Source organism: Miscanthus floridulus, chromosome 15 (assembly GCF_019320115.1).
Source record: "Miscanthus floridulus cultivar M001 chromosome 15, ASM1932011v1, whole genome shotgun sequence".
Lineage (NCBI taxonomy): Eukaryota > Viridiplantae > Streptophyta > Magnoliopsida > Poales > Poaceae > Miscanthus > Miscanthus floridulus.
Window position 1 is genome coordinate 17547088 of NC_089594.1, and position 14055 is coordinate 17561142.

Consider the following 14055-nt stretch of genomic DNA (forward strand, 5'->3'; position numbering starts at 1 on the left):
CTACATGGTTGGTGGGCCCCCGTCGCACTGCGTTATATAAAGTGGTGGGGCCGGTGGCTCAAGGTACGAGGTTCACCGTGAGCCAATCCGCCCCACCAACAAACCCTAAGTCCGATCTAGCAAGGGTGCGCAGCCAGCGACGGGAAGACGCCACAATCATCACCGTCGGCTTCACTGCACCGCACCCCATCGCCGGACTTCACCAACTCTTCACCGACCGTCGCTGCCCGTGCGTAGCCTACGACAACGAACCCGATGGAGGCTTCTGGATCTACCCCTTCCGCGGTGTCAGGTCCTAAGATCTCAACTACCCCTCTCTATTTTTCCTCTGGTAGTACTAGAACTAGTTCTAGGTCTTTGATCTATCATGCACCCCAGCTAGATCCCTATCTAGACGATCCAAATAGTTCAACAATATGTTGGTCCCTTCGCCAGCCATCAATAGCATCGTATGCATGGTTTCACCGGGTCATCTACGGGTCAACAGCTCGTCGGCCGGATATCACCGGGAAAGTGGAACATGTCGAGAACGGTTGGGAGAATGGCACTTGAGCACTGATAGCGCTTGTGCAACATGCACCTCTTTCGTTCTAGCTCTTGCATCATCATATCCTATTCAGATAAAACCAAAATAATCAATATCGATATAGAAAATACAGCCAACAATTAAAGATTCAGGAAAATAAAACCATGTGGCAAGTACATAGGAGTAATCTACAAGCCATCGCACGAAACAAATACAATCATCCGGGTGGTGTAGTGTGCTACTATGTCTCTTGAAAGTGAGGCAACTTTATCACTGTACGCAATAATTTGACCACGAATGAGGAGACTATATTTAATTATTTTACATTATTTATATTTACATTTACACAGGACAGTCATCGTCTCGCTGTTTATTTGCTCCTACGTACGACCAGGGGCGGAGCCAGAATTTGAGCACAGGGGGGGGGGGGGGGGGGGGGCGCCATTTAAGCCGATAACAATCATACATGATGAAATATATATACAAAGAGAACGTAGACAATAACCAAATAAATGTTTATTTTACAATACAAAAGAAGACTAAAAAACAAAATACTAAATATTATAAAGAAAATAGGAACAAAATTTAATTAGACCTTGGTGTCTAAGCTTCACCGGTCAATCTAAACCTAGACAAAAAAGAATCACGGTAATAATAAAAACAAAGGAGCTGAGATGAGAAGATAAAAAGGAAGAATAATCCTAAATGAAATAGATGTCGTTGAGATAAATGCGGAGCGAGAATAAACAAGAAAAACACTGACTATATTTATTAACTAGCTAATTATGCATGGACCGTGAAGCGTGCAGTGTTCCCATCTTTGCGTCGTCGCCGTGTATTGACCGGAACATCCGGGTGCGCTCGCCCCCTAGTGCTCTGCTCCTTGAGGCCTCGTCAAGTGGCGCACGCAGGCTCCGTTAGTTGTGCACCCCGATCAGTGGCGCTGCCGGATTATCAACGTCGGCATTCCATGGAGGACTTGTCTGACTCCGCTGATCCAACCAAGATGACACCACCAGTCCACCACCAGTGTCTTGTTAGCTTCCACGTCCTGGAAAATGTAGATCGCTTTCTATGAACTTTTTGGTTGTTCCAAACAGTTTTGCTTGGCGCCACACTCGCTCCCAGGCGTTTGACAAAGGTGGTGCTGCCTTGGCGATCCAAACATCCCCTATGGGCTCCTTTGGATCAGTCATTCCCCATGGGGATTGGATGGAATTGAGGGTTCCACATGGGAAATTAAATATAATGGGTGTTTGCAAAGAAGCGCATATGTTTGGTTTTTCTGCTGTTATTGCGTATGTACATAGGTCATGCTATAAGTGGATTGCATGTTGTGGAGAGAATTTTCAGTTAAGGGTGATATATATTGCTATAGTTGCAAGGAATCTAGTCATATTGCAGTTAAATGTAGGGGGCTCTAGGCGCTAGCGCCTAAAGGAGAACTAGGAGCGCTAGCACCTGAAGGAGAAGACTGAAGCATAGGGCGAGAATCCCTAGGAGAAACCATACATTTTGTATCCCCATGGCCCTCCGAGGTTTAAGGCGGGACATGGGCTCCTATAGAAAGGATCGGATCCCAACGGATCAAATCATAGACTAGCATAGCACAGCGCTACCCTTTACATCTCGATCTCTCTTTCTCCATTGTAATAAGTCGATTGAGCAGTCTAAACATGAAGAACACCAATGTTGGACGTTGGACTTAGAGACCCGAACCATGATAAACTGCTTGTGTTTTGAGTGCCTAAGCCATAAGAGGTACACATCGACCCACGTCGAACAACCCGATTACTGTGGTGTGTACATATATATGTGGTGGGGAGCCAGGACGCTAGGCCCATGAGCCAGGAGTGCCGTAACACGTTTACATTCTAAAAAACATTCATACTAACATTATTGTGATAATATTTTTTTGTGCAATGCACGGGTATTTATTTATTAAATAATAAAAATGATAAAGACGATTTCTGGTACATCTGTCTGCAGGACGACCTAGACGTGTCCTGGCCGGGGGCCTCGATGGATCATGGGCGCCCGCGATTCCCTTTCATAGCAGCGTACGAGATACTCCTATGACTTTCCGGCACGTTCTTAGGGTGGGGTGTCGGAGGACCGGATCCAGTGGCATCATCTGCATATTTGACAAATAAAATATGGTGGAACAAACATAAGTATATGTGTTAAAAGTTGTAAATATTCTTTTTTCTACAGTTATTAGATATAACTATGGTTTTCCTAAAGATCTCTTTTTATTAATGTAATAACTACTATAGTACGCAACAATATTTACATGACGCCGCATGTAGATTAAGATACAATCTATTTTAATAAACATACTCCCTCCGTGCTCGTAAAGGAAGACGTTCTGGGCTCTTGGCCCGTTTTCTCAAAGGATGTCGTCGCACGCTCGGAGGGGAGGAGTTGGACGCGATTGCCCCTGCGTTTCAGCTTCCATCTGCAGTAATCACGCGCTCGCAAACCACCGCATTGATCTCGCCTCTTCGTTTCACTCGCCACCGCACGGTCACTTCAATTTCCTTCCTCGCGCCGCACGCTCGCTTTCCTTCTTCGCCGCGTGCCTTCCTTCCTCGCCGCTCGCCGCATGTCTTCGTCGCCCTTGCGCCGCGCCTTCCTTCCTCGCCGCTCGCCGCACATCTTCATCGCCCTCGCGTCGCGCCTTCCTTCCTCGCCGCTCGCCACACGTCTTCCTCGCCTCTCACCGGTCTACTCCCTTCCTTCCCCGCGCCATGGAGGAGGCACTAGACTCAGAGATGATGCCAGACTCGGAGATGACGCTGGCCTCGGAGATGGCACTGGACTCAGTCGAGATGGCACCGGACTCGGTCGAGATGGCACCAGACTCGGTCGAGATGGCACTAGACTCGGTCGAGATAGCACCAGACTCGGTCGAGATGGCGCTGGACTCGGTCGAGATGGCGTCGGACTCCGTCGACGTGGTGCCGGACTCCGTCGAGGTGATGCCGGAGTCTCTATGTGGTCGTTGCGGCACGTTCCACGCCGACAACGATGACGAAGGCTGCTACCAAGCTCGCCGTGAAGCTAGCAGGGGTCCACGTTGCGGTATTGTACACAGACACTACGATCTCACAACATGGATAGTTGATGCATAGAAAAATTTGATTGTGAGCTCTACATTCCTGGTGTGGAGAAGCTTCAAATGGATGGTGACACAATACTTCTTCCTAAGCACATTATCAAGAAGTTGGACGAGATCTACAATACGAAGAAGTTGGAAGATGCAAAGATGAAGCAAGATGCAAAGAAAGAACAGTAAGGTACATGTCTCATTCAGTCGACCTAACTGGCATGCAAAAACTAATTTGCTAGTAATATTCTTGCTTCGGCTAGCAATTGCTTTGGCTAGCATGCTGCAAAGACTAACATGCTTGCATCTTCTAATATTCTTCTTCTAATTTGCTGCAGGAAGGCCAGGAATCGCTTCTGCTAGCAAGGAAGATTCACAAGAGATTTGCAATGGCAGCCGATCTTCTTTCTCTAGTTTTTCTTTTTGCATGTGAGGAATCTTGAACTTGTTGCACCCTTTAACTTTCATGGCTTCCCTCAAAACACTCTAAAGTGTTACAAAAATCATGTTTGCTTTCCATGGAGAGTACTCTAAGAATGCCTACAAAACATGTGTTCAAGAATTCAATCAATGAGTATATTAGTTGTTCAAGAAACAATGGAACAAGTGAACAATTGATCGATTTACCTGTTGGACTACTGGAACTAGATCTTTTATTGTTTTTGCATCCTTCTTGTATTGAATAGCTTGAATAGCTCGAAAAAACCCGAAGTCTAAAATGTTAAAATCTGGAGAATTGGGTGGTTGACAAATGAGGCGAATGTCAAACCCTTCTTGCTTAGCAGCCTCACAAAAAATAGGATCAACCACTTTTAAATGGGAAGGTGCATTATCTTGTTGTATGAAAATTGTCTTGTTCACATCTTCTCTTGGCCATTTGGCTCGAATGGCAGGCAACACATTGTTTACCATGAAATCTCTAATCACCTCCCTTGTGATTGAAGTAATTGGCTTGATTACTTGTTCTCCACGAAGACGATTGTGACTTCTTCTAACAGCATGTTCATAAGTGACAAGTGGAAAACAACCTATTTTTCCCTGAGAGACTAGGGATGTAATTCTTGTTTTTACAAGTGTGATGTGGTTCATCTTCCTCGGGTAGCAAGTAATAATTTTTCAGATTTTTGAGAGAGGTAGAACCATTTTTCATCAATGAACACAAAATCAAAAAAATCCTTAAATCTTTGATCACCAAGCAAACCCTGCTCAATCATGTCAACACACCACTTCAACCTAGTCTTCTTGTTAGCATCTGTGAGGTATGGTTTGATGCTACTAGAGTGATGCCTAAGCAAACTTTTTTTCAAATACCTTTGTATCCTAGCTTTGCTCATACCAAGTTTACTAGACACATCTTCTATGGCCATTCTTTGTTTGAGAGGAATGTTGCGCAATTGTTCCAAATCAAGAGGGACTGCCTTGCAGCCACATCTACCCTTCTTTTTACTTGCAACCACAACAGAAATGTTATGAGCAAGTTGGTGTTTAGCTCGCTTCCATAAGCGCTGAACCGACCGAATGTGCACTCCAAATTGATCAGCAACAATTCTTGTATCCTTCTTGCCTAGTGTCCCATTATTGCTTCTAGCCAACCATGCTTGGTACACTTGTCTTGTGACTTCTTCTGTCATGTCCTTCCTTCTTTGGTGTACTTCAACGGGAACCTCAACATCTTGTTCTATTAAAAGAAAAAAGAACATTCTTCTTGTTAGCCACGGATTACATAAAAAATAATCAAAAAAGGAAAGAACAAACTGAAAAAAAATTACCAGCGAAGTTTTGTATGTAATCAAAGTCAACAGCACCATATTCATCTAATGGCAAGTTCAAATCAAATCCTATCCAAAAATGAAACAAAAAAATTAGAAAAGATGGCGCTTGAGGGAAACAACAAACTCAAACAAGAGAGGTGATTACCATTGTCGTTGCCGGACTCCAATATTGGCTTGTTGAGATCGAAGGCAAGATTGCCGTTGTCATCTTCTTCTAAGCGAACGCTCAGATCAAAGGCAGCAACTCTAGGATCAGCCATTGCATGCGGTAGTGAAGAGAAGAGAGGGAAAGTGAGGAGATGAAGCACGGTAATGGAAAGAGAAGAGGCCGGGGGAAAGACTCCGTTAAAATAGGCACGGTGGAACACAAACGTCGGAGCTATCGAGCGCAAAAATTAGAATCCCGTGGCGCCACCACAAAAAATGTTTGCATGTGAAAAAACAACGAAAACATGGCGCCCAACACGCCCAAACGTGAGCACAAACGCGCTCAAGCGGCTCAGCGCGCGCACCACGCCCAGCAAAATCAAATCCGTGCGCCATGCAGCCACAGTGCACGCGACACGCGGGGCCAAATAGTGCCATGCAAAATCAAGCCAGTAACAAAAAAATGGCGCCCGCCAGGTATCGAACCTGGGTCCTCAGGGCTAACGCCTCGTTGCACGAGCCGTCTGAACTATGGTTGTTTCCCATATGGAATGCACCCGCAACTGATTTTTAATAGGGGCAGACGGGGAAAAATTCCCCCTAATTAATCACTCCTTGGTAAGCACAATCATGTCCTAAACGACTTCCTTTACGAGTACGGAGGCAGTACATAGCAACAGCTCAGTCCCAAGCATTAGTGATTAAGTCAAAGTGAAGTTGATTGCAGAGAAGACCCAACGACACGAGAGACAATTGTACTGTTGTCATTGAAACATGTACTCTCTAACTAACTCTTTATTAATATAATGCATGCGTAAGCCCAGTCACATATACTATAGTACTCTGGATTAGTTTCTAACCATGTCAGTATATTTAATGCCCATAAAACTCTCATGAAACATCATTGAGATTGGCCTAAGAGCAGTCCAATAATAGAGCCAAGTGTTAGGCTATTAGTCAAGTTGTAAAAGTCAAGCTATATAATAGTGGTATCTTATTTGTCTATAAGAAACTTTTTTATTATTAATTCCATCCATATTCCACCTTGTCTTTCCTAATCCTCCTCGCATTCACTTAATGTATGGCCCACCATCTGTATATGCTTTCGCGCCCAGCTTGGTACTTGCATGAGAGCCAAACTCTCCTCTCTTTCACTACTGGAATCTCTCATTTTTCTGTGGGTGATAAATTTTTCTGTGCGTTTTTCAGTACGCACAGAAAAATTACGATTTTTCTGTCGGTTACAAAATATCCCGACAGAAAAATACTAAAACCCACAGAAAAATCGTATAATTTTTCTGTGCGTGACAATACACACACGGAAAAAATCAGCACTCATAGAAAAATATAATTTATTCTGTCGGTTCTTTAAAAACGCACAGAAAAAAATATGTACACGCACAGAAAAATCTTAACCCTAACCCACCGGCTGCCGTGCCCCCAAACACCCTCTCATGCACACACTAGACCACGCCCCCTCCCTCACTCTCTCCTTTCAGCGTGCCCCTCCCTCTGCGACTCAGCGCCGCGCCCCTCCCTCTGTGACTCAGCCCCCTCCCCTCCCCGAGCAGCACCGCCGCGCCCCTCTCCTCCCTCTCCCTCTTCATCGATGTGGCGGGCGCGGCCCCTCTCCTTCACCCCCGGATCCGGCCAAATCCATGGCGAGCGCGCCCCCAGGCGGCTGGATCCGCCGCCGACCGAGCAGATCCACGCCCTCCCCCTTCTTCTCCCCCGCCGGCGCCCCTCCCCTCCCCCTTCTTCCCCAACGGGTGCCCCTCCCCTCCCCCTTCTTCACCAGGACGGATCCGGCCCTCCCTCTCCCGGATCCGGCCGGTGGCTGCGGTGGTGGTGGTGGTGGCCGGTGGCGGGGTGTGGCAGCGGCCTCTTATCCTCCCGAGCATAGTCCTCACGGCGTGTGGGCCCTCCCTAGCATGGTGGATCTAGAGCCCCTTCTCAGCCCGACGTCTAGATCTGCAGCTCCAAGCGCAACCACATCAGGGCAGTTGCAGCTCCGAGTGCAGCCTCCTTCCAGTGGCCGAGGTGAGCCCTTTGCCAACGACAAGCACCCACAACACAAGCCAGGTATGCATGTTCCTTCTCTTCCCTTTTGTGCAAATTTGAGAACGAACCCTAATTTAAGCTATTTGGTTATGTGTATTCAGAACAGATCTGATCTAATCCCATGTGTATGCTGTAGGATGTGGATTGAATTTTGTTAATATAACTAGTACTGATTTTTTTACCAAAGCAATACATGTTGAAAAATCTGTACTATCCTATTTTCAGTATTTGACTAATACATTTTTTTACCAGAGCAATACATGTTGAAAAACCTCTGTTCTTTGATTGAATGAACTTAGTCTTAGTTTGGTCATTGTCATATAGTTCTTTCCTTATTATAGTTTTGTTTAGTTCCTTTAACCTGATTATAGTGCAATATATATCTGATTTAATTGATGATATTAATTTACATTCATGGGTGCACAATCTTTTTGGCAGGTAGCACAGGATATTGCCAGAGATGAAAGGTACTAAGCTGTCTCCACTTTGCTAAAGCACTGTTGTTTCTAAGTTTATTGATGGATTAAATTTACTTTGACATTGCTAAAGCTGCTGGTTGTGGACTGAATTTTGTTAAACGACTAGTCTTGATTTTTTGCACTCCTCCTGCCTTGATGTTAGTCCTTATTTTTTTTGTATGCCATTGTTGATAAAAAAATAGACATACCCTGCTATGCTTAAGGAAGATGAAAGTGACATGTAAGATTACTCTGTGCACTTCATTTTTGCTCTTAGTTGATGTTCATGCTGTTTTGTCTTCTCTATTTTAAGTGCCTACTAGGTGCAATATTAAATTATTTTTGTAGTCAACAATCTATAGGCAACAGATAGAGCACACTATGTGATTGTAGTCAACAAAGATGGTATTGGTGAACCCAGCCAGACATACTAGGCATTCAGGGAATTTGCCAATATGAGATGACCCAAATGATTTAAGTGAATAGCTCTATCTTGAGTTGGTAGTTGCTATCAGACACTATCTTGAGCTGGTAGCATCTGAATTGCCCACTGGTGTTGTAGCCAGCTTACCCCATGAGTCTTCTGCGGTAGATTACTCCATGTGTCTGATTCTTTTGGGACTTTTAGATGCTCATTAGACTCCATCTTATCTTTCTCACCCCAACTGGATCTTGCATTAGACTTGGCATTTGGTCTTCCAATTCCATCTCCAGCATTCCAAGCAAAGCCTCCCCAATCAGTGGAATTGTCCTACACCTTAGCATGCACTTCCCATGAATTATCTTGATCTGCTGGCTTTGCAGCAGCTCCAACTCCACTACCCCAGCCTCCCCAGTCACCAGAATCATTCGCATCACTAGCATTTTGTTCCCAACTTGAGTTCATTGTTGCGCCATTTTCCCATGAGCTGCCTTTCTGAATATTTTGCTCTCCAACTTAAGTATTATACAACACCTCAGAATATCTAATTAACCCAATCAAACTAGAATGTCCCTGTGGTGTTGCTATAGTCAAAACTGCTGACTTAACCATTAATATTAAAACATGCTTGGTTGACAAACCTGCACAACTTGATTGAAGGCACATGAGATGCCAATAAGTTCCCTCACTTGCTGAATGCCATATGGAATAGACCTCCGTGTCTCAATGAGGTCAAGTACAGGTAAGCAGGCATCAATTGTTGTCCTCCAGGCATCACCATTGCTTATAGCATCATCTTTTTCAACAATGATTTCTAACGCCGGCTCACCCTTTGATACCTTTCGTGTGTTTTTTACCCAAGAGGTTGCATCTGATTCAACATAGATAACTTTTGCTCACCCTTTCTAGTTTTTTTAGTTCTTTACTCTGATTTGGCAAATAGATCCATGTCAGGTCTTTGCTCCAATTTTTAGTGGAGTTACAAGTAACAAGAGGGCATGTCTTATGGATGAGAATAAGAAGAGTAAGAATTCTAAGAAACCCCGAACCATTGCCCTGGTAAGTGAAGTTTGATTCTTGCCTTGGCCCTTTCATTGTAGCTGTTGTTTGCATATGCATTTTAATTGTGCAAGCAAGCAAATATATCCGACTTGTAATGCTCATCATGTTTTCCAATTGGCAATGCACATGCTCTAGAAATTCATAAGGTGAAATATATATTCTACTGCTTGGCTTCAGTCTCAAGCAAGTCTTTACTGCCTTACTGGTGCATCTCACTGCCTTACTGGAAGTACAGTACAAAAACAGATGCTACATTTGTTTATATTTACCTGCATCTCACTGTTCTACATAGATTGAAGCTCATTATTCAGGTTCTTGGACTTTGGAATATTTGATGTTTTTCATGGTCTGAAGCTTATAGTGAACTGTTCTGTCTCTCTCAGGTTTATGCTAGTGAAATTATAAGAGATATGGAAGGAGGTTCAGTGCCCTATCTGCTTAGGTGAGAATATCCTTTCTCATTCTTCAGTTTTCTCGCATGACTGAAGCATTCATATTAAGGAGCTGTGTTTGTGTATTGGATACTAGCTGTTTGCTAGTACAAACTCATCTTCTAGTCAATTGTAGCACAATAATATGGCTGCCTTGTATCATATACATACATGTCATTTTTTATGGTTCACCCCAGATGTTGAAAGTTTGAGAATTCCATTGCTTAGATTTGCATCATTTTCTATCAGATGATGATAATATGGCTGCCTTGTATCATATATATATACATGTTATTTTTTATGGTTCACCCCAAATGTTAGAAGTTCGAGAATTTCATTGCTTGATTTGCATCATTTTCTGTTAGATGATGATATGCCATAGCATCTAATCCTTCTATTTTGCAGGCATTATCCGGAAGACAAGGACAATTATGGAATGTTTGCACCGGTTATATAGAGACTACATTGACAAATCTATGCAGAGAGTGATTGGAGATGAATGGTTATGCGTGTAGCTACTGCATATATCGTCATCAAATGGCTTGTTGTAAAGACATACAATACCTTTTGTTGAGCATTGAACTATCTGTGTATGTGCTATATCTATGTAAAGACATCTGACTTGCTAATACATGAATGAATCAATGTCTGTTAATTTGATTATGTTGTGATGAAATTACAGTATGGACAGTCCATATTTAATATGTTGTTGCTACTGTTCTGTTTCAATATAATTATTGTATTCAATTTGCAGCACGGTTAAGGGTTTTTCTGTCGGTGGTCTGTTATTTTTCTGTGCGTTAACCGAGACCGACACAACATTTAAATTTAATCTGGCTAACGCAATTTTTCTGTGCGTGTAATGCCCACAGAAAAATCATTTTTCTGTCGGGCTTTTCTTTTTTTCTGTGAGGATCAACGGACACAACATTTAAATTTAATCTAGTCCAACGCAATTTTTCTGTGCGTGTAACACCCACAGAAAAATTGTTTCTGACGGCGAACACACAGAACAATTGAATTTTTCTGTCATTATATTTCTGTGGGTATTTTTCTGAGGGTACACCATCAGAAAAATATTTTTCTGACGGTATTCGCATTTTTCTGTGTGTTTTCGCACACACAGAAAAATGCGAGATTCCAGTAGTGTTTCCTCCTCCACGTCAATATTTGCTTGGCTATAAGACAATTATTATTATCCTTACTTTAAGGAACGTGGAACCAATTCGATGGTTAAGTGGAAATAAATAAATGAAAAAAATTGCCGCCCCACAACATAGGTGGTCACCAAGCCAGAGATAGTAAATTCACCGGGAAACATGTGAGCTGAACTCGTAGCCAGCAACACTTTTTACTGTCCTCTCTCCTTCACGTTATTAAATACTCCATTCGTCTAGAAAAAAATATAATTAATAGATTCGTGCAAGTCAAAGTAACTCAAGTTTGATCAAAGTTATAGTAAATAGTACTAGCATTTATGTCTCTAAATAAATTTATTATAAAAATATATTCTATAAATAATCTTATGGTACTTATTTTGTACCATCAATGTTAGTATATTTTTATATAAATTTAGTCAAAGTTAAAACTGTTTAACTCCTCGAAAAATGAGAATTACATTTCTTGTGGACGCACTAGGGCATGATTAGTTTGCTGTGTCTGGGCTAGCCAGGTTGATGGGATACAGAGCACCAATGTGACAATATATTTTTAGATAAATATTTCTTTATAGGCCCAGTTCGCTTTGCTGAAAACCAATGGCTGAAAGTACTGTTCGCTGATTTGTTGTGAGAGAAAAATACTGTTCGTTCGCTGAAATAGTACGGCTCATAAGACAAGCGAACAGGGCCATAGTGAGAATGGCTCGGACTTTTTTTTTGGCTGCGTTGCTGGCCGGAAAGAACGTTCAGATCGGAAGAGATTAATAAAGGGATGGACCTATGTTGGCTCAAACATGAGCCGATATTTGGTTGGGTGGGAATTTTCCTTGCCCTAGGAGCGCCAAAATGCAAAAGGATCTTAATTCCCATTTGTGAAAATAAAATCAGGGGACCCAAGCTAAGTTAAGGCCATGTTTGTTACAGCTTTCCTTGTACGGTTAGCCATGGTGTGATTTACCATATTTCTTTGTGTATTTCACTGCATATGAACATTGAAACTCACTTGAACCTTGTTTCCTAAAAAAAATCACCTGAACCTTCATTTTCCATAACCAGGAGTTAGCTAAAAATTTATTATATTGGTGCAGATGTATATCAGTACTGCGTGTAGTTGCGCATGTATGTGATCAGTTGGAAGTAATGGGGTAATTTTCCTACTTCGTTTTAGAATGCAGCCCAGTATGAGAAATGGACGGAAATTTTTGCCATACAGATCATGTTCATATTTTGTTTATTGACGTGTATAGTGGTCATTCATATATATATTGATATATGTATGTATGTGATAGATATGTACCTGTAGCTACCGTCAATGAATCTGGTGTGTCCAAATCTGCATGTGTAATATATTTGTTTACTACTAATATTTGGTTTCCTAGCCTTGGCACTGAGGTTATTCTTCTTTTGTTTTGTTTTTGTAATTCCTCATCAAAGACGCAGGTGTGCACGTTGTAGTATTGTACACAGAGACTACGATCTCACAACATGGATACTTGATGGCATAGAAAAATTTGATTGTGAGCTCTACATTCCTGATGTGGAGAAGCTTCAAATGGATGGTGACACAATACTTCTTCCTGAGCACGTTATCAAGAAGTTAGACGAGATCTACAATATGAAGAAGTTGGAAGATGCAAAGATGAAGCAAGATGCAAAGGAAGAACAATAAGGTACATGTCTCATTCAGTCGACCTAACAGGCATGCAAAAACTAATTTGCTAGTAATATTCTTGCTTCGGCTAGCAATTGCTTGGGATAGCATGCTGCAAAGACTAACATGCTTGCATCTTCTAATATTCTTCTTCTAATTTGCTACAGGAAGGCTAGCAATTGCTTCGGCTACCAAGGAAGATTCACAAGAGATTTGCAAAGGCAGCCGATCTTCATTCTCTAGTTTTTCTTTTTGCATGTGAGGAATCTTGAACTTGTTGCACCCTTTAACTTTCATGGCTTCCCTCAAAACACTCTGAAGTGTTACAAAAATCATGTTTGCTTTCCATGGAGAGTACTCTAAGAATGCCTACAAAACATGTGTTCAAGAATTCAATCAATGAGTATATTAGTTGTTCAAGAAACAATGGAACAAGTGAACAATTGATCAATTTACATGTTGGACTACTGGAACTAGATCTTTTATTGTTTTTGCATCCTTCTTGTATTGAATAGCTTGAATAGCTCGAAAAAAACCCAAGTCTAAAATGTTAAAATTCGGAGAATTGGGTGGTTGACAAATGAGGTGAATGTCAAACCCTCCTTGCTTAGCGGCCTCACAAAAAATAGGATCATCCACTTTTAAATGGGAAGCTGCATTATCTTGTTGTATGAAAATTGTCTTGTTCACATGTTCTCTTGGCCATTTGGCTCGAATGGCAGGCAGCACATTGTTTACCATGAAATCTCTAATCACCTCTCTTGTGATTGAAGTAATTGGCTTGATTACTTGTTCTCCACGAAGACGATTGTGACTTCTTCTAACAACATGTTCATAAGTGACAAGTGGAAAATAAATTATTTTTCCATGAAAAACACATTCTCCATTCCTAAACCTTGGCCGAGCACAAACACACAAGAACATGAGCCTAGGCATGTAATTCTTGTTTTTACAAGTGCGATGTGGTTCATCTTCCTCGGGTAGCAAGTAATATTTTTTCAGATTTTTGAGACAGGTAGAACCATTTTTCATCAATGAACACAAAATAAAAAAATCCATAAATCTTTGATCACCAAGCAAACCCTGCTCAATCATGTCAACACACCACTTCAACCTAGTCTTCTTGTTAGCATGTGTGAGGTATGGTTTGATGCTACTAGAGTGATGCCTAAGCAAACCTTTTTTCAAATACCTTTGTATCCTAGCTTTGCTCATACAAAGTTCACTAGATACATCTTCTATGGTCATTCTTTGTTT